A 21353-nucleotide genomic window follows, 5' to 3' on the forward strand; every position below is an offset into this window, starting at 1 on the left:
GCTACATTCTGATGGTACAACTGGGTTTCTGAATTAATTTTCTAGGTTCGTACACTACATTGAATCAAAAGCTAACCTAGTGAGTTGGATTTGTACAACGTGCTAAGATACACAAGAAGATTGCACACTGTATAAATGCAGCTGCTCTTAATTGACCTAGTTAAACGTAATGGATGAATACAACCTATGACAACTTTGGAAATGGCTCAATATGCCCCAAGTACTCACTTCTGCTTTAGGGTACATTCTATAGCCATCTATTTCCTTCTGTGTCCGTGGCTGCTCAGAAATGCCAATGGAACTTCCTTGGCTGGAGATACGCTTTAGGAACTGGAATTTCAAAACTGCTCTTCCAGGTTGTTGCAGAGACTGATGTCAACAGCAGAACTTACTCATTGCGCAAGAAGGAGATTTCAGGATAAACCTGTCCTTTGTGTCGGTGGGCAGCACCGATGGGAGAAATTCCAGACTCTGGGACTTCTGGTGATTCCCTGTAGACATTACCCAGATGGGAACTGAAGCATGCTCTACTGGTTCAAACCAAGGAGGACAGGCATTCAGATGGTGAAATGAAAGTCAACCCCCAATCCCAGAGGAGCTGGTCATCTCTGCCTGTCTGGTGACAAGACTGAGGCTGATTATTGCTTCTGTGATCTTCAATGGAACAATTCTCTGTTTTTTAAAATGAGATCAGTCTCAAAATAGATACATTAAAACTTACAATATTTTGAAGTTAGGGGAATCACCAACCCCTCTCTAGGAAAGGGTTGAAAACATCAGCTCCCACCCTCCAGTAACATCATTGCTACACCCCTTCCTGGGCTTGGAAGCCACAAATAAACAAACAGAAGTGGAGGCCCAGATTCAAAAGAAACGTTCACATTTTCGGCTGCCTTAATGACCTCTAAAGGGACTTGCACCACTGGATTATTCTCAAGTCACTGGATTTCTGTCTCCTCCTGTCCCCAGCTAAAGGCAAGGCAAGGCAAGATCCTTGATCCTTCCAAGGTCAACTCATTTTCTTTCACCTTCTTTCAACTCCTAATTCATCACTTGAGCATATAAGCAAATTAGAGGTTGAAGCAGGTTCAGGAATGATTATCCCAAGATAACAGACTGAATAAGCAGCCCTAAGGTAAGGCTAAAGCTCATATATCATGATCAACAGTTGCACTTCATAAGCCACCAACTTTAATTAAGTTTGTCTGCATCTAATTAATGCACTGGTTGTTCATCCATATGCCAGGTCCTGAAACCAACACAGCAGCTCTCTTCTCTCCCTGCCTGCATCCATTTCTAGAGCCCTGGAAAACGGCCATAATTAAAGGGGAGACTGTGTATAGGCAGGGAAAATATCTATCTAGGTTGCTTCAGTTGCAGGGTAAATTGAGACCTAAATATGACTTACCCAGCAATGCTACAGGTTCCCCATTCTGACAGTAGAGCCAAACGACCAAACAAGATTTGTGGAGCAGCCAGTGAAACAGATCTGCAAAATAATCAAGATGAGTGTCATCAGATGAAGAACATGTTTCTTCTAGCAAGTGACTAGAAAACTGAGCCTGCTACATTTTCCTTTCCTTCTGATAAGCCAGCCCGTCCCCCATCCTGACTAAAAATTACTTCTGAATCAGCACGTTGCTGGTCTACTCCGTGACTCTGCATAACTTTCGGTGGTTTGACTCTCTACTGGAAATTACCTTTGGCCATCTTTCCCGACTTGGTTGTTCTTATACATGTACTGAGACTGCACCTCCCAGAATGTGGGGTTAGGGTTAGCAGCAGACCCAATAGGTATATTTGGCAGGCCCCAGATCCTCATTGGAAAACTTGGGAAAAGCTCATCATACTATTTTTCCTGTTCCGGTTTGCTGGAAGAATTGGAAACTGTCTTCTCACTGACAACCCACGTTTTTCTGTTTTCAACGTATGTCCTTCAGAGAAGAACCATCCATAGGATGCATGTGGCCCTCAGCACTCTCCAAGAGCATGGTTTTCAGGAGATACAGTATATGCATTAAGCTTCCAAACATTTAGCACACTATCATCCCCATCCCCAAAATCAAGGAAGAAGCAACCTGAAAAAATGTCCTCTGTGCAAACAATGTTTAAGGCCTAGTGAAATCAGAGGCACAGATCACAGTGCTTAGGCTGTGTAGTAGTAAGTCTCTTTTGAGAAAGCTGTTTCTCATCCCTAGTTATGGCTTCTTTATCTGGGCTAGAAAAAAACAGATAACCACTAGATGGCAGCAAAGAGGTACAGAAAACCATCTTTTTGCTGCCTCTATTTGATGTCTAGATTTTTGGCAGCCTAGATCTGGTAGCCCTTCCCATTGTACCATCATGGAGATGGTGCTATTCTGTATTTTCACCCAATGAACCTCTCTAACAGATGCAAAATAAAATAGATATTAGTTGCTGAGCGGTGCTGCTGATTTATCCCTATTTGTCAACAGCAAAATCTGTTCCAATGTTTCATAAGGAAGTGGAAGAATTCATCTCCACAGTCATAAGATTTAGAGGAGGCAATGTAGCTCAGTGAAGGAGCACACACTTTGCATATTTGAGGCATCTGGAGGAGGGCTGGGAAAGATCTTCATGTGAAAAAGCCTACTCTAAACTGAGCATCTTCCAGATGTGTGGAATTTGGCTCCCATTTGTGAGAATTTTTGAAATTCACACACCCCCGGAGTGGCCAGGTTGGGGAAATCTGATCTAAAACCTGGGAAGTGAGCAACTCTCGCTCAAGGTTGACAATATTCCATTTAGATCTGGCTCACTATAGGTAGTCCTCATTTAGCTACCACAATTGGGACTTGCAACTCAGTCATTAAGTGAAGCAGTTGCTAAGTGAAACCGCAACTGTGCTTAAGATCTTACTTCAGGTTTCCTTTGCTTTACAGACCTGTGAAGGTTCTAAATGTGAGGATTGGTCATAAAGTTACTTTTTCATCACTGTCATAACTGTGAACAGCTGCTAAATGAGGCAGTTGCTAAATGAGGACTATAAGGTATCTCATATCTTGATCTCCCAGAGAGGACAATTTTCTTGTTCTGGAAGGTAGAAGAACCTGAAACACAGAGTTGTGGTTGGTAGAATGATACCTAAGAGGCTTGAACTACTGGCTTTGTCACGTGGAACTCTTCTGAGGCGTTACCCCTTCTAGATATTGGTTCCCTGTAGTGCCAGACCATTCTTATGATATATGCATGAAGGAACCAAATTCCTGGTTCTGCATACAGTAATATGACGGATTCAGACAAGATGCTAAGTGTATGACTGGATTCCCAGACAGGCTTCAAAACAAACCATTCGCCCCTGTTTAATCTAGCCTAGTGTGTTAGGAGGACAAACCTACCTGTTTCCTTTTATACACAGCTTGGTGGGGCAGAGGACCGAGCCTTAGTGTGCATAGGAGCTGAGACTCTTAAATTGGGAGATGAAGTAGCTGCGAAGAGCTTTTCCCCAGCAGCCACAGAAGAATACTGAAACGGGACTCATCTCCAGGCCAATCAAGAGGGTCGGTGAATCCATGCCACCCGTCCTCAGAGGCTCAGAGGACCAGCAAGAAGGTCAGCGTCAGCTCCACTGTCACCGCCTCTCCCACTGTGGCCTTGCTCTGCAGCTGACACAATGAGGAGACCCATGAGGAGGCATTGCAAAAAGGCAGCTTTGCAACCACGCGTACAGCAACTGCCCTGCCATTGGAAAGGCCTTGTGGAACAGCTTACGGTTTGCAAGGCCAGGGTGCAAATTCTATCATGCCAAAGGTAGTCCTGCCTCCCCCATACCAAGCCTCAATATCCATGTGTGATCAGTAATGGGAGCGGCAAAGAAGGTTCACAACAGAGCTAAACTTCTTGTCCCTGAAATGAGCTCATTGACCCGGTATGTGAATAGCCAATCATCACACACCAGGAGTAGAGACCGCAAAAGTTTTTTGTGCACAGAAGAAAAGTGCAAGTGAGATATCTCCCAAAAGTGAGCCTCAGTGGGATGGCTGGGTTTATATATGATTTTGCATACAGTTTCAACACTGATCCCAAGATTGCAGAAGCTACATACCATTCATAAGTCAATAGGCTTCAAGCTTCAGCACCAGATATGCTTCCCAAAGTAACATTCCTCTGCTCTCTTACAGAAACCACCAGCTGAGGACGTTCCCTTCCTGTCCGTGCACATGTTGTTTTTCAAACTGTTCTTTCTGACAGAGAGGGGAAGATCCCTGGCAGGGCAAGATGGAGTAATCTCATGCTGGTACCTCAAACTGAGCCAGCGCTTGCTATAGCTCAGTCAGTGGTCCAAGAGAAGAGACAAGAGAAATCAAATAAAACGTGTCTCCTCGGAAGCCATGCTTGGTAGTTCTGGCCCCTGCAGATGAGTTGAACGACCTCCCATAATTCCCAGCCACCACTCTGGAGGACACCAAGGTGAGGAAAGGTGCTCTAAGCTGATGAGACAAAGCGGTTTGTCCATGTAACAGTGTCTAGAGAAGTGAATGTTGAAGAGGCAGCTTCGCCCCCTTCACACACAACATCTTGTGTCAAAAGAAGACAAACAATTACTTCAAAATTGAAAAACAAATTCAGACAGAAGAGAAAAACAAAGACAACGTTCACCACAGCAAAGACACAGCTACCAGTTAATGTAGGGTTTAAGGCCGGGAATGGGGAAACAAAAAGGTATCTCTCAATTCCCTGAGCGAGGTTTGAGCAAGAGGGGAAGGAGGAGAATCAGCATGTTTATATGGTGGCCCAGATGCTGAGAATTGGAGGAAGTTGTTATGAGACTGCAAATTACACCTTCTGCTGGAGAAACCTTGCAGGAAAGCTTGTTGTGGGCTGGAGACAGGGAAGTCATTCCTAAGAGAGCAAAACCAGAGAAAAGGCATCACTTCCCAGGATGGCGAATGATTGTCTTTAGTCAACAGGTTATGGGAGTCTTTGAAGCAATACAAAACTCACAAAGCTTATTTTCTCTCACGTGCATAATCTTCATGTGGAATGAACTGATAAACAAGCGCTGAGATCAGCTTGTCACGCAAAGAACCCAATCCAGGATGTTGCTCAGATCGTCACAAAACGGCTACATGAGCTTCCTGGCTATGGAGCGGAAGTTGAAAGAACACTCTGCGCTACTGGTTTTAGGAAGAAGGTGGAATTAACAGGCATCCGTCAATACTGATCAATGCTGTTCTTGTCCTTATGACTTAAACTGGAGATGGACATGTCCAGCCCCTCTGCCCCAAATGACTGTAGCCCAGGTTGGCGGCTCTCTTCCATAATTAGCAGCAAGCCATTCGTTATGCTGGCAAATGCCATTTCTGCTCCAGAAAAAGGCCAAAACTGAGCCCTGAATTTCGCCTGTGATTGTTCTCTTTAACAGAGATGCTCAAGAGAATATAGTTAGTAACCAAGAGGGGCAGAGATCTGAGTACAGTGGATTGTAGATCCAGGGAATTAAATTGGGCGTGGATTTCTGTGGCTCAAAGTTTAGCCACATATATTTCATCCTCATTTTCATCCTGACCTTCCAGCTGATGAACTGTTCTTCTAAATCTTAAAATGACTTTGTAAACTTCTATAAGCCTATTGCTGTTATAGATTTTAGGGTTTTTTCCTCCTCTGGCAGCATGGCTCCTACAGAGGAATCTATGAAAAAGATTTTCTCCAGCAACTCTGTTGGCATTTCTGCACACCAGATGTCAGCTGTTGATTTCAGTATCCAGTTCTATGGAGAGCCAAGAGGTGCCTTCCAGCAGCAGGAAATAGCTGGCAGTGTGTTGATCAGCTCCATATTTGGTACAGTCATCAAAAACTATGGAAGGCGTATGTGATTGTTTTTTAGGCCAAATGCTGCATCTGATCTTTGAGATGCATGTTAGGGAGGGAAAGGTGTTGAACCAGAATTTGGGAGATCAAAATTCAAATCCTTGAGCTCCTGGAGAAAAGGCAGGATATAAATCCAGCAAATAAAATAAATAAAAGCCAGATGAAACCAGGACAAAACCACATTTGATTTAATTTGATTTAAAAGTGAATATGATTACTGTATTTAATCTCCATGTTTTTCCATTTATTTATTAACACCAATTTTAAAAGTACACCATTAACTATTAAGATATTAAAAATAATTAGGAACTTCAAATAATTAAATAAAAATTCATATATCATAATTCATAACTCGTTTGTGACACACTCTTTAAACTCTCCTCTTTAGAATGATCAATCATTTTCGCTGCCTAAAATCCACTTCATCAGTGAACACAAATGGCTTTTGATTCTTAATTTTTAGCAAGGTGAATAAAATCTTTCCAAATTAAATTAAAAGGGACATTATTCCTTTTTTAAATTAAATATTTGTTACGGATTCTTTCGGTGTTATAAAAAGTAACACCTTCATATAAAACGAACATCTAAAACATCACCAAAATGCAATAAAATAAAATGCACGAGCAAATAAAAAGCTGATAAGAGAAACCCCTGATACAAATTCCACCTGATAAAATACAGTAGAAGAAAAGTTATTCCTAATACCCTGCATTTTATGTTTTGGTTCCAAAGGCTTTTTCATTAAAACTATTTGTAATAATCTGGAATACCACCAAAAGTCTAAAGTTAGAATCCAAGCCTCCTTCAATGTCTAGGCTATAGATATTTTTTCTGTCATAAATCTTATTGTGTCTTTGTTTTTAATATTTTCATTTTCTCCTTCAAACACTGATAAAATACATAATTCTGGTGTGGCTAGAACTGGTGGTGTAAAGATATTATTTTCTCCACAAAAATGGTTGGATTTTTGGGCAATCCCCCTGAATATACTGATATATTCCAGTTTTGTAACGTATTCCCTTCCAACAATCTGGAGACAGAGTCCTCAATTTTTAAAAATTTTTTGCTTTAAGAACCAAGGTGTAATACCATCAATATATTAATTTCAGAGAAGTTTTTCTAATTTTTCTAGGGGCAAATCTCATCCGTTTCTGCTTCCATAAAGCATTCAATCTTTTATCTCCAATCTTTTATCAAGCTTGCATTCTCACAGATATTTTAAGGCCTGAGTTTGCATTTAATAATACATCATAAATTTTTGACACTGCTCCTCTAGTATTTACCTCTACTTCAAGAATTATTCTTTCAGAATCAGTAAGAGGGCATAAACTATTTCCTTTACAGCTTCATTTTTGAGGAAGAATAGAATTTGTACATATTGTAGCAATTCTGGTCCTAAGTATTTGATCTCTGTTGTAGCCATATTAAAATTTCTTTAATCTATATAAACTCATCAGTTTCCATCTCCCTGCCTGTAGTACTGAGATCCAGAAAAGACTGGTGTCCCATAGGGAGTATTACAGTACTGGAGAAGGTTATCTATTTAGCCATTTTCTCCTTGTAATTAAAACTTACAATTTGGTGGCAACCTGGGGAGCAACTGGGTGGCACAGTAAAGTTTTGGGGGAAGCCTGAGGTTATGAGAAAGCAGATTGCCTAGTCTGCATTATATAATGCATCATGTTATACACTGAAATCCGATTGTCTCAGAGCTTAAAATTAGCAAGGGTGGTAATGACTCAAGAGCACAAAACGGTGATCAATTGGAGTAGTTCACCAGGTAGAACATAACTCTATTCTCATGGGAGCTTTAGGTGGCTCAATTTTATGCACACTTACCCAGAAGTTAAGTCCTGCTGAATTTAGTAGGACATATATTGTATGGGTTTCTCAGTCACCCTTACGCAATTGACAGCCAATTTTGAGTGTGTGTGAGAGAAAGATTTGGTGTATCATCCCTGCTCCAGTCATTGCTTCTAGCAGCTGCATCATGACATAGGCCACAGCTTGTAGCATTGACACCTTCTGTGCAACAAGGAGGTGGCCTGCTGGGTTGGGACCTGGCCCAGCTGGGTTGACATGTGTCCCACTGATATGGCCAAGAGACTGAATCAGAATGGCAATAGCCAGACCAAGGCCAGTGAAATCTGAAGGGTTTCTGGGAGGGCAAAAAGTCAATTTAAGGCAGAGCCAGTCTCCTGTACAACAAATGCCACGGTGGCCAAAAACTCTGCAAACTGAAAAAAGCCAAGCAAGGAGCAAACTTCATTCTTCATGGAAAGAATGGCTGGGGAAGTCCATGCACAAACACCCCAAGGAGCTCTCCATGCTGTCCGTGCTTCCTGCAGAAAGGATAGGTTGAAATAGAGAGTGGGAAGGTAGGAGCGGGGAAGGAATGAAAAATGAAGCAGGCCTGGGTGCTGGGTGCTCAAGCAGAGGCTCTTTGAAAAGCACGCCTCTGATGTCTCCTCAACCCTGACCTTCCTTGTTATTAATGCTACACTCAGCCATTTTTCTGCTCTGTGATTTATGTCCCTCTTTAGCTTTCAGCTGAAGTCAAAGCAAAAAGATGTCCCTGAATATTCCCATAAATAATTCTGTGGGCTCCACCAGCACAGCTGAGCTAAGCTTCCTTCAGTTCACTTCACTCCAGATTTGCATCCATCCCCTCAGGTTTTTGCATGGTATAGGTCTGGACACCTTGTGGTCCCCAACCTAAGCCAGCTCTCAAAGGCTCAAAGAACGTTGAGGTTCACTTCGTACGATGGACTGCCTGATCAGAGGTATTCTGTCAGCTGGTGGACTGTACAGTATTTGCTTGATAGGTCACAATGCACACACATCATTTGGGGATGTCTGCTAGAAGTGACATAACTGAATATTTTGTAACCAGCTTCATTTTCTAAACTATTCTGTATAGTTTCACATTGTTCCCACTTTGAGTTATCTTGAATCCTATGCCAGCTTACTTGCACAGAGTTTTACAGATGAAGTAAAGGCCAGTGCTGGCTATTTCCTTTGAAAGGCACAAATAGGCTGATTTGAATCATCTTGCCAACAGCCAGAAGTTTCCCATTTGGACCCAGTAAAACCATGGGTAATGTTTTAAATATTTATTTCACATGTATCAAACACCCACACTGATTCATAATTTATCTGAGTGCAAATTGGTCAACTCTTTAAGCTTCAGCTGAAATGCAAAACTAAATACGTGTGAGACTAACATTGATTCATCCCTTGAACTTGGAATGCCTTGAACCTTCTCATTCCTCTTTCCCTAATGGTAAAAAGTAAGATCATAAATTCTTTGAGGCAGAGATTTAGGTATTTGAATTATGGTGCTTTGCCACATTCAAGGATAAGAATAGTAATAGTAGTAGTAATAATGGTATAATAGTAATCCCAGCAATAACAATTGATATACCAGTTATGAGTTAGAGGACTGATATTGATTAAGTATGGGTCACTTCAAAGATGTTTATTTGCTTAGTTGGTATCCACCCTTTCCCAGAAGCAAACTGATTTGGAGGAAGTGCTTCAAGCTTGTAGAAACACCACGTGTCTCTGCCACTATTGAATCAGCATGACCTCCGTCTGCCACGCTCATTCATGTGACTCATAAAGCAGCCACAAAACCCAGAAAAAAGCCAGGCTGCTTGAAGGACTAGCAGAGGGGTATGCTCCTCAGGTAAGGTCCAAAGGGTTCTTCTACACCATTTTTGAAGGGCGCACAGCTCTAACACTTACTCAGGCTGCAATCCTAGATGCAGTTTTCTGGGGATACAGCCTCTCTAATTCAGTGGAGCTTACTTTTGAAGACCATGGAGGTAGGTAGCTAATGTCCTTGAGTCAAATCTCAGGGCCCCATGGGGTGCCCACCTGGTCTACAATTTTACCCCCTCCCCATTTTTTCCTTCCATTCCCATAATTTCTTTTTAGGCACCAGGAAAACAAAGAAAGCGAAGTACCAACTACCAGAGGGATTAGAGGCCTAGGCAACACCAGAGAAAGAAAAATGTAGCCTCAACTCTTTTTAGAACTGCTTTTCCTTTGGCATATCCAGTTGCTGACCAAGATTTTAAATTTCAAAAAAGAGCATTTATTTCTCTGAGAACGTTATTTTTCAAACAGCAAGGAAAGGGCATTTTAGTTCTTTCAGAGAAGAGTTGTTCCTCCCACCAGAGCAGTGGAGAATGCCCTCTGTACTTACAGATTCAGTTTTTCAAGTGCATAAACCTGGGTCTGCTTAGCCATGGCAACAAGCTGGGGTTTTATTCTATTCATACTTGACTTCGATGCTGTGTCTGATTGGATGCTGGTGGATTTGTTATACAGTTGGAAATCACACCCACCCACTTCCCGAGCAATGGTAGCAGTTGGCTGAGATGAGACCTTGCAGCTAATTCTTGGATCATTCTCTCTGGGGGGAAAAAACAAATCAAACAAAACTGAGATGGGTGAGATCAATTTGAACGTCTCAGTCTTGGCCAGACTGGAAAGAGCTGGAAATCTTTCAGCATCATGGACAGTCTGCCTTGTGCTGTAACCCAAGACTGTCTGATGGGCCATGTAATTAAGGTCTTGCAATAACTCTCTATGAGCTCCCCCTGCTGTTTCCTTCCCCAGGTCTCTTGGGGACCTGCCAGCTTTCCCCGTTCCACCGTTTGTTTAGTGGTTACATGGCAATTATGCAGGACTTCGCCTTTACTAATTATCACTCTCACTCACAAAAGCAATTAGAGGAACAACTGGATTAAGTAATAATTATAGTGATTAATTATATTTCTCTCCCTCTAGGGCTTTCCATTCCCAGTTGCCTGCTGAAGGCACCATGCTCATTGGAGGGCGGAGGTTACACAGAGAGCAAAGGCCCAAGAGAGGGGGGTTTTGGCTGGAATCCTCACTTGCTCACCAACAAAGCAGCTGGGCAACCCCAGTGAGCTGCAGGGAGAGGGGTTCAGGGCTCCGTCCGTTTCCTTTGAAAAGTAATCCAAAGACAACAGGGAGTCTGGCTGAGGATGGACTCCCACCGCCAACTACTGTATTCCTCAATGAGCGTTGACTGTTCCAGTTGGTGGGGAACACAACGGACTGAAGTGTGGCTGCCTCTCCCATTGAGTGATGCCTGACAAATGAGTTCTTGGCGCATCCTGATAGAATCTGCCCTGATCGACAGTTGCGTGGCACACTGAGGGGCACCCTGGCATTTGGCAGAATGCCTCTAACTGCAGTTTTGGAGCAGCACATCTGGGATGAACCTGCAAGCCAGAACTTAATGATCACCAGCTTTCATACTTCCAAAATGTTCAGCTACAGGTCTCTGAGATTGCTTTTTTAAAGGAAAAAATATTAAGATTTTTTTTTTAAAAAATAAAATATCTCTGTATATGTAATGTTTGTTCGCATCTAACATAACAATATTTTGCAGTTGGTTGAGGAAACAGTGAAAACAGAGGCAGAATTCACATTTAATGCCAAGCCATAGAGTTGTTTGTTTTTGCCTTAGTAAGGTGGACAAACTCATAGTGGATGTATGGAGACAGAAAAATTGTAATTCCAGAGAATATACTTATTTTTCAGAAAGACACAAATCTGTTTCAAGAATAGATATGATTTGGACCTCAAAAAATTTGGCTGTTAAGATTTCTAAAGTTGAGATTTTACTAAAGACTTGATTTTTTAAAAGGAAACATACTTCTTTCAGATGGAGATTAAATGAAAAGTTATTACAAAAAGAGTTGATAGGGGAAGACTGCAAAAAGAAATTAATAGAATTCTTTGAAAGCAATTTAAATAAAGCTACTCATTTAAGAATGGTTTGGGACACAAGTAAAGCTTTTATTAGAGGTTATTTTAAACAACATAATACTCAATTTAAAAAGAGGACTCAAGATAAAACACAGGCTATTTTGGATGAGATAAAAAGAAAAGAGGAAGAATTTTTTAAAAATGCCAAGAAAGACAAGCATTTCACATCAAATTAAACTTTTATGGCAATTGTTATCTATGTTAACAATAAGAGAAATGGAAATAAATATGAACTATGCTAAGCAAAAGAATTTTGAATTTGCGAACAAACCAGGGAAATGGTTAGTGTATAAATTAAGAAAAGACAAAAGAAGATGATTTTGAAACTTTAGAGAGAGATACTGTATTAACGGATAACGTGGCTATACAAAAAACTTTTTAACAATATCACTATAACTTATATAAAGGACATGATATTCCCTTGGAAAAAATAGATGATTACTTAAAAAAACAAAATTTATCAAGGCTTACAGAAAACCAAAGACAGATTATGAATGGACCTATAACTATAAGGGAAGTTTCCAAAGCTATAAAAAAGATTAAACCAGAAAAAGTACCAGGACCAGACAGACTGCCAGGTTCTTATTATATATGTTTTGGGGATGAACTTTTACAACCCCTCCAAAATACGATGAATTCTATACTACAGAAAGGAAAGATGCCAGAGAGTTGGAAAGAGGCTAATGTAGCATTAATACCTAAAGAGGGGCAAGATCTAACTTTAACAATTTATTTACGAAGATCAATGCAGAATTTTACCTAAAAGACAGTTAAAAGACTGTGTCAGAATGATGCTGGATATTATAGAATACTTGGAACATCATAATGAAAAACAAGTTGCATTAATTTTCTTAGATGCAGAGAAAGCTTTTGACAATTTAAATTGGCCCTTTTTATTTAAAGTTTTGGAAGATATGAACTTTGGAGAGAACTTTATAAAATGAGTAAAATCGATTTATACTTCACAGAGAGCACAAATTATTGTTAATGGTGATCTAACAAAACCTTGTGAGACACAAAAAGGAATAAGACAAGGTTGCCTATTATCCCCTTTCTGTTTATTTTGGTTCTTGAGGTTTTGAATAGAGATATAAGGCAAGATGAGAGAAATGATAACTAAACATATATGGTTAACTTATGGTGATATATTAGAATTTTCCCAGGGAGAATTTAAATTGAAATCAAGAGATGACTTGACATTAGGAGGATATACATGTCAATGGTTTTCCTATGTACAATTATTAGAAAGATTTAAAGTAGATAAAAAGATTTTTAGTTTTGAATATTCTAAGGCTGAATTTAAAACAGAATTATGTATAAATGATGAACATGTTATTGCTAAAATGTATAAACTTTTACTGAGGTTTGAAACAGAAGAAGTGACAGAATGTATGATAAAATGGGCCAAAATTTTTGGTTATGACATACAAATGAAACAATAGGAGAATATGTGGATGACAGGAATGAAATTTACATTATGTTATAATCTTAAGGAGAATTTTTCTAAGATGATGTATCGGCATCTGTCACTGGAAAAAATGTCTAAAATGTATAAAGGTACTTTGAATATACAGTAATACCTCGGTTCATGAACACTTCTGTTCACGAACAATTCGGTTCGCGAACAGCAGCATTCGCAAATTTTTGCTTCCGTTCGCAAACTCCGCATCGGGTGACAAACACAACCCGCGGCCATCTTCCCTGCTCTGACACGTGGTCGTGGCTTCCTCTAGGCAAGATTGCAGTCGCAGACAGACACTGGCTGTGAAGCTTTTTGGTGTCGCCTCAAGCAAGGTTAGTGTTCTCTCTCTTCATACTGTACTGTACTTTGCTTCATATTTTTGTGGTTAAAAAAAAAATACATATGGTTCAAAACGGATTAACCTTATTTACATTGAACCTTACGGGGAAATTTGATTCGGTTCGCGACCAGAATCGTAGAACGAATTAAGTTCATGAACTGAGGTGTACTTCTTTTTTCTTTCTTTTCTTTCTGCACTTTTGGCTTTGTTTTTTCTTTCCTTCTGTATTTTCTTTTCTTCCTTTATCTTAAATATTAGTTCTTGTTAGTTTTTAACTTTCTTGTTTAAAAATTTAATAAAGTTATTACAAAAAGAAAAAGCCTTCCTCAATGAAGGCAGCCCACTTACAGAATGCTTTCTCCAGAAAAGTCTGCCTGGCACTTAACTTTCTTGCCCTTTTGGTGTTCCTGAAGGTCTTTTAGACTGACCGTTAGACATGCTGATCATTTTTCTCTCACTCTTAAAAAGCATGCTTCCATTCAGTCTTTGTAATTTATAATTGTCTGGTTTTTAAAAAAAATCTGTATTGTAATTGTTTATGTTTTCCTTTTAGTAAGATTCACTTAAAGGGTGGTATCAAAATTCCTGTAATAAATAATCCTAAGAAATTACCATATCTATCAACAGATTGAAGTGTGCATCAGCTCACAGCTTTCTGCAAATATTGGCTAAGCTTTTATGCGGTGTCACCCAGGGATAATTGTACATGTGAGCTACAATCCAGCTGAAGGTAGATGTGGCCAAGTCCTACTGAAAGAATTTAAATTGGTTCAAGTGGTTCTGTAAGGCGCAGTCAGGAGTCACAGCTTGTTTTAGCTGGGCCAGAACTGCTGTGCAATGTAGCCTTGCGATTTGTGTTATGTTCGTTACTTTTTATATTTACCTGTAATTTTCTTAAAAGATGGCCCTATTTCCTCCTCATTCTGTCCTATCCCTTCATGATTTGGTATCCTTCACAGAAGGGAGATGCTGTATGATTACTGGAGAGTAATTGTGTTAAATATTTAATTTTATTTGCAGCATTTCCTCTTTGGGATTCTTTTTCAAAATTGTAGTCTCTTTTTTGAGTCTTTCTTTGCATGGGGCTCAAGCTGAGGATTCAAGTCGTTTTCTTGGGTCTTAGATGAGAGAATTTGTGCCCTTTCTGAAATATAACCTGAATTTTATTCTTCCCCACATAGTAGAAATAAGATACAGCCTTCCTCAAGCTGAACTTTATTACATTCTTGTCGTTTTCTTGGCAACAGTAAAATCAGGATTGTCATTGCCTTATTTCAGGGTGCTTTTTCAACTTCCCAGTCTAGCTTAGAGCCTGGAATTGATATTGTGATTTCAAATGAGCCCAAGTCAAAAATAATTGGACTAGGCTATAAAAGTATGCTGATAACGGCTGATATTACTGTAGCATCTGATGTTTAGAAGCAAATATTTCCCAAATGATAACAAGCAAATATCAGACCAAATCAGCTACTGCCTTTAAAGGAAGGGGTGCAACCAATAAGGACACTGGAAATAGCAAGGGGGTGGGTTTAGCATTGCTCTAGTGCCTTTATTGGATTCTCACCCCCCAAACATCTGGTTTTGCTGCTTCTCTTTATTTTGCAAAATTATTTGATTAAAAACGCACACAGTATGGCTGATTGGATGGCTGCCCTCAGCTTTTATAATATACTTAGGCTGGTTGGTTTTGAGCCTGTGGGAGCAAGGAAGAAGGTCACATGACGAAGTGTCCTTGTTTCCGCTGCCAATTTCAGCAGGTCTGCAGTGGAGTGATCGGGGCTGTAGAGAAGCCCTCAGGAGAAGGGAGAGAGAAGACCCCTCCCTTTAAGCCAGGGTTACCAGATATCTGGCAAAAGGAGGACATGTCCTCCTTTTTGTCCTCATGTCGTTCATTGGGCATACATAGCCTCAAAACTAAATATTCTCCAGTTTTTAAAGGATCTCTTCCTGAGCAGCTTTTCTCCTAGCATAGGGCTTCCCTAGAAAGTGCTGCCCACAAATTGACCAGCTCTGCTCTGTGACCTTAATTAGCTGATTGGAGCAACCTCCATCCTGCTGCTGTCTGAAATTGACAAGACCTTAATCAGTTACACCGTGAAGGCTTTTGCCTCCTGGCTGACTCTCATTCCTGCCATTGAAAAACCAGTCTTTCTGATGCTGGAAAAAGTAATTTCATTTACATGTGGGCCTAAGTACTTTTTTTTTTTTTTTTGGCAGTTTTTCATTGTAATTTTTGTCAAGATGCCAAGAAAGTTAAACAGTTAGTGTGTCCTCCCTTTCCCCTCATTTGTCCTCCTTTCCAATTGTCTGTGTCCTCCTTTGCCTGTTCCAATATCTGGTAACACTACTCTAAGCCTGGGAGCACTATTAGGCAATGAGTCCTTTAGCTATTCAAAAAAATGTCTTGGACCAGCCCCATAGCAGGATCCAGATTTTGTAATATTTCTGAGTTTCTGAGGAACTAATCAGAAGCCATGATGGAACACCACAAGCAACGTTCTGCCACTGTATGGGCTTTATTTCCTCAAATTCCAACTGGCATTTCCTGTCTCTCATCTACGACAGGCCAAGAAGATTTGGCAGCAGCTGGATGGCAGTAGAGAAAGAGAAAGAGAACAGTCCATTACTTATTTGCATCAGTTGTTGGGATGTAAGTATATAATTGCAGCCTTTGCATGATCTGATGGTGTCATCACAGGTGCCACTGTTTTGACAATGCAATTTGCTGCAGATGCTGCTGGTTCATGCACTGTTGCAATTATGTCCAGTGAAGTTGTTTCACTGCTGGTTGTCCTCTTCTGACTTTGTGGCTGATGAGTCAACCAGCTAGCTGCAGAGCCAGTGAGACAAACTGAGGCAAAATGGAGGTCTTATCTCCAGTTATGTAGGCTGGAGACAATGGGAACTGGGCCCATCTCTCACACAGTTTCTCATAGCAATAGTAACCCCTTCATTCAGCCAGACCATCAGGCTGAGCCTTTTGGTAATTCTATCTATAAACATAGGATTCTTGTAGCAATGTTGCTTTAATTAGTTTGATGTTTGTTATGCAGATACCTTGCAGGAAAATGGCAAGAGACTGATGGAAATGTAGATTTCATGCAACTTAATAATTTTTCAGTGATAATAAAAGATATCACTTACATAAAAGTTGTGGCGATTAAGGAGTTCTGATGAAAAATATCATTAAAAATCCTCTCTGTCTACAGCACTCCCAAAATACAGGTAGTCCCCAGTTTAAGATTGAGTTCTGTTCCCAAAGTCTGCCCTTACGTCAAATTTGTATGTAAGCCAGAACAGTATTACTGTATAATACATTCTTAACCTGGGAACTACCTGTATAAACAACTGCTAGCAATTTGGTTCAAGAAAAGTAGTCATATACCCTATCAGATTAATATAAAACAATTTAGGGTTATATGATGTTCACATCAGAATTAAGTTTAGCTGCATCTCTGAGTGAAATGTGGGAACTTATTTAAATATCTAGTGTAACATATGCAGAATAACAAGCTGAGTTAACAACAGTCTAATATCCTATAATATACATCTGTCTTTGGTTGATACACTTTATTGCTATGTGTGTCTAAGAGAGAGAGGAAGGAAGGAAGGAAGGTCTCGTAGTGAATAACGTTCTTTATTATGAGAAGGTAGCACTGATTTTTTTTTTGTTGTATCTGTCAATCTCCTGTTAGTCAGTCCCGCCTACCTGTAACTATCCTTTCAGCTGAGTTTAATCTAGCATCATTACATCAAATTGGCTTCATGTTGTAATAACCTATGTAGCTGATGCTTCCTCCCACCACCACCTTCTAAACCCTCAAAAATTAGACTTTTCAACCATTGTTATCAGATGATTCCTGACTTATTTGCCAATTCCTTCATTCTTGGAATTTATTTATTCTTTTTAAGATTGTTTTTATATTGTATTTTAATTGATTTTATCTCTTTTGTAAACCACCCAGAGTCACTTTTCAACAAGATGGGTGACGACAAATTTGATAAATAAATACATAAATGAATAAAATTTTAAAAAGTTTCCTTGTCAAGAGTGGGGCAGAGCAGGAAGGGTGAAAAGCTTAGAGCATTGTTTCTTAACACTGACAATTTTAAGCTGTGTGGACTTCAACTCCCAGAATTCTGGGAGTTGAAGTCCACATAGCTTAATGTTGGCAAGGTTAAGAAACACTGGCTTAGGGGAAAGGGAGCTTATTTAGTCACCTCCGTGAGTGATGTTTAAGCACAACTTGAGTTGCAGACCATACAGCTCAAACCCTGAGCTCCTTCATTAATTTGCTATCTATATCTGCTATTTATTTTAATTGGGAAGAAGAAGACTTCCTCACTCTGACCTTTAGTCAAGATAGCTTTTCCTTTTCATACAACTTTTCCTTAGGGACAATTTGGAGGGCTCTTATCATGTCAGAGGTAAGGTGTAGAGAGATGATTATTGCACACATAGGTACTTATTATGTTATTCTCTTTCCAGGCAAGCAAAGTTATGGAAGCCACAGGGGAAAAAAGGAAGTAGTCAGCAAATTAAATTTAAAAATTACTTTAAAATTACTTATGGGACCATCTCTCCCCAGTGGTGTCTAGATCAAGTAAGAGAGGCATGCTTTGGGTTCTGTCTGCAAGAGAGTGTCATCTGTCGGGACCCAGGAGCAAATTCCATAATTATGAAAATATTCCATAATTTGAATCTATTTGCTTGGCCATATACTTTCTCTACGTCAAATCAACAAACTCATAATAAACTTTCTTGATCACATTCATACATTTCTCAGTGACCTGCTGAAGAGCAAAAATCTGGTTTATACACACCCAGCCCACAGTGGACCTCCCCAATCTTGCTCACTGTGACCTTTCATACCCTTTCAGTCACAATTCTGCTAGTGAGAGCAGGCAGAAGAAAATGAGGAAGAGAATAACATGTGTCCATACCATACCTGGGCTGCAAATATCTATATGGTCACAAGGTGGCAGTAAAGGGCCAGAATTTCTGAATCTCTTTGTCACCATCTAGTGGTGGATATGTGCAACCCAGATGTTGTATTCTTAATCACAGGGCCACTTTTTCCCTGCCATACAACAGCAGGCTTGATTTCCATGGGGGACTCTCCACACCTCCTCAGTCCACTGTGATATTTTGACTTCCCTGATTAAAGAAAACTAAGGTGTGGCTGATTTGGGAAAGGCAGCAAAAGTGGGGATGGGGCAGCAGCAATGGTCCTCCCTCCCCCCTCCCCCCCTCCATTGCTCCTCTGCTACAGTTCCTATTGTGGCCCTGCTGGACTCTGTGTAGTTCTTCTGAAGAAAAAGGCTGACGTTGTGCAGCAAGACAAAGGGGAGCTCATGGTTCCAGTGCCTGGAGGTCCGAAGAGGACCATCTGCCCTCCCTTCTCCATTTCTACAGCTCTGCCACCATCCGTCATGGCTTTGGTCAAACAAGGCTTTCACGTAATGCTTTTTAGTAACATAAAGAGTACCCTGCATTACCAGTGTTAGCCATACTGATGCCACATGAAACATTCTCTACTAACTGTGAAGACTCGGTGTGATCAGCTTTAGCACAACTTGGCCAGAAGGCCATAAGTGAAACCTACCCCCCATGTTATTCCCTTTTGGAGTGAGTCATACTATGCAGAGCACCAAAGTGGAGCGCACCATTTGCTATACTGCTCCATAGCTTTCTATCCTTACAAACTGTCTTTGCTTCCCCTACATTAATATTAACAAGCACAATCAAAGCTCGGTTTTCCCTGAAGCTTGCCTGTGCTTTTCTGCGCACCCAGCTTGCGAGCCAATGGACTGTGGCCTGCATCCCAACAACTAGGAGGTACATGCAGTGTCCTGACACTGAAGCAAAATAAAACCAGCTATAGCTCATGATTGTTGATGTCACAAGGCCCTTCGACATTTGTGCTACAGTGCGGCTTTCTCTCCAGAAACGGAAGGGTGGGGGAGGACGAATGTAAGAGTTTATTCAAGCTAAATACCATTTGCTTTGGAAACACTTGTAACTGACTGGTGATTGAACACTATGGGCCATTCTTTTAACCAACAGAAAGCCAAGAATGATTTTTAAGTTTGAAGATGTATAGATGAATGAGCACATGTGACTCAATAGCAGCTTTCTGTCACAGAGAGGCCCCTTTCTCCTCCAGAAATTTGGCCTCTCAAAAGCAGCCTTATACCAATTGCACAATTCATTAACCTTTGGTTCCTCTCAGTTCAGCCCAAGAGATCAATCCTGCATGTTAGCCTATCAATGTTGGTGCCATACAGGAGCAGCAGAGAAGGCAAGTGCCTGAAACCCTCTTCCTCTAATAAAGATATTGGCATTTCAATTCCATGTCCATATTGAACATGTGTGCCAGGAGAAGCCTCACAAGTCTCTGTGAGTTTCATTTTCCCTTCTACTGTGTAGTTCTTACAAATTGCCAGGCTCCCTCGGTTTTTAAACAAAAAGTGGTGTTTTTTAAAAAGGGCTTTGCAGCAATGCAATCCTGATCATGCCTCAGATCTGAATCTCTTATTAGCAGAGAGACACTCAGTGCTGCTGCAAAAGGAGATAATCTTTGTAAAGATGATTTCCCTCCTCCTTTCATCACTAGCACTGAGTGCTGCTTTTTACATTCAGGTGGTTGCCTTATAAAAAAGGATGCTAATTCTCATACAGGCTAAGATGCTTACTGTAGGTTTAAACCCCTTACGCCAGGGCTTGGCAATTTGTGACTATCAGGTGTTGCCGAATTACATCTCTCAACACTTCTCACCTGCTGGTCACACGGCTAAGGCTGATGGGGTAGAGACACAGGAGACAATCCTTAGCCAAGAATGGGAACAATAATTTTTGCAGGAGCAATTCTATATCCACATATGTAGGAGTAAGATGGTCTGGTAGAAGCCATGAAAACTCTCTGGATGGTCTCAGCTCAACTTAACTCACAAGGTTGTTTTGGGGATAAAAGGAAGGGAGATCCCCATGGAAGTCCCCCCGAACCCTTGGAAGTAAGATGGGAATAGAGTGCAACTTCTAAGTACAGATGTATAGCATCATCCTATTAATTAAATTGAACTTGAGGGATTCTTTTTCTGAAAAAAAATCCATTGAGTATTTTTCCATGGAGAACATCTTGTTCAAAAGAATTAATCTCTCTCTTTCCCCAATAACATACCTGGCGGTCTGCAGCAAGAAATAACACAAAAGGCAAGCCATGGCCTTGAGAAATTAGGCACATCCCTACTTGCGTTAAATGATGGTATGAAACCTGTCCTGACACCTCCTTTATCTGCTGCAGGGCCCTGATGTTGCCTCCATCTTGTCCCAGCCCACGAGTACTGATTATTTTCTCAAGTGACCTGTGGGGAATGGGGACAGCCCAATGTCTATTGGCCACTTCAGGCTGGTGCGAGCACTTCCTGCCCCCTGGATTTTCAGGTGCTCCCCTCACTGCCATCTTTGTTTGCTTTGTCCCAGTGGAAACATCTGGACACAGAGGCTTGCTGTGTTCCAGTGCTTCCATTGCTCAGGGGTTTTGAAAGAGTGTGGTAAAGGGGGAGAAACCCATCATCTCCCTGAAGCCCATCAAATAGGTGTTGGCTGAGCAGGGGAAGCTGCCAGGTTTTGAGAGGGCAGCTTTTGACAGGTGCATTTTCCTACTTCAGCACATGGGACAAAGCAAGAAAGGTGGGCCAGCCCCCTGTTAAAACTCGCCATCTTGTCAAGGCCTTCCTCCATCCCTCATCTCTGTCCTAATTGGCAATTGGCTTCCCACATGTGGGTGTCAGCCCTTCCAGATAGGCCAGGTCAGAAAATACCCTCCACACGTCTGACTGGAACTGTCCTTTATTGATGGAGGCTATAGGAGCAGAATCTTGAAAGACTGACTGAATTTTCCCCTTCCT

The sequence above is a fragment of the Python bivittatus genome, unplaced genomic scaffold (genome assembly GCF_059951505.1).
Source record: "Python bivittatus isolate LINGU-HERP-01145 unplaced genomic scaffold, Pbiv_v1 ctg000220_np1212, whole genome shotgun sequence".
NCBI lineage: Eukaryota > Metazoa > Chordata > Lepidosauria > Squamata > Pythonidae > Python > Python bivittatus.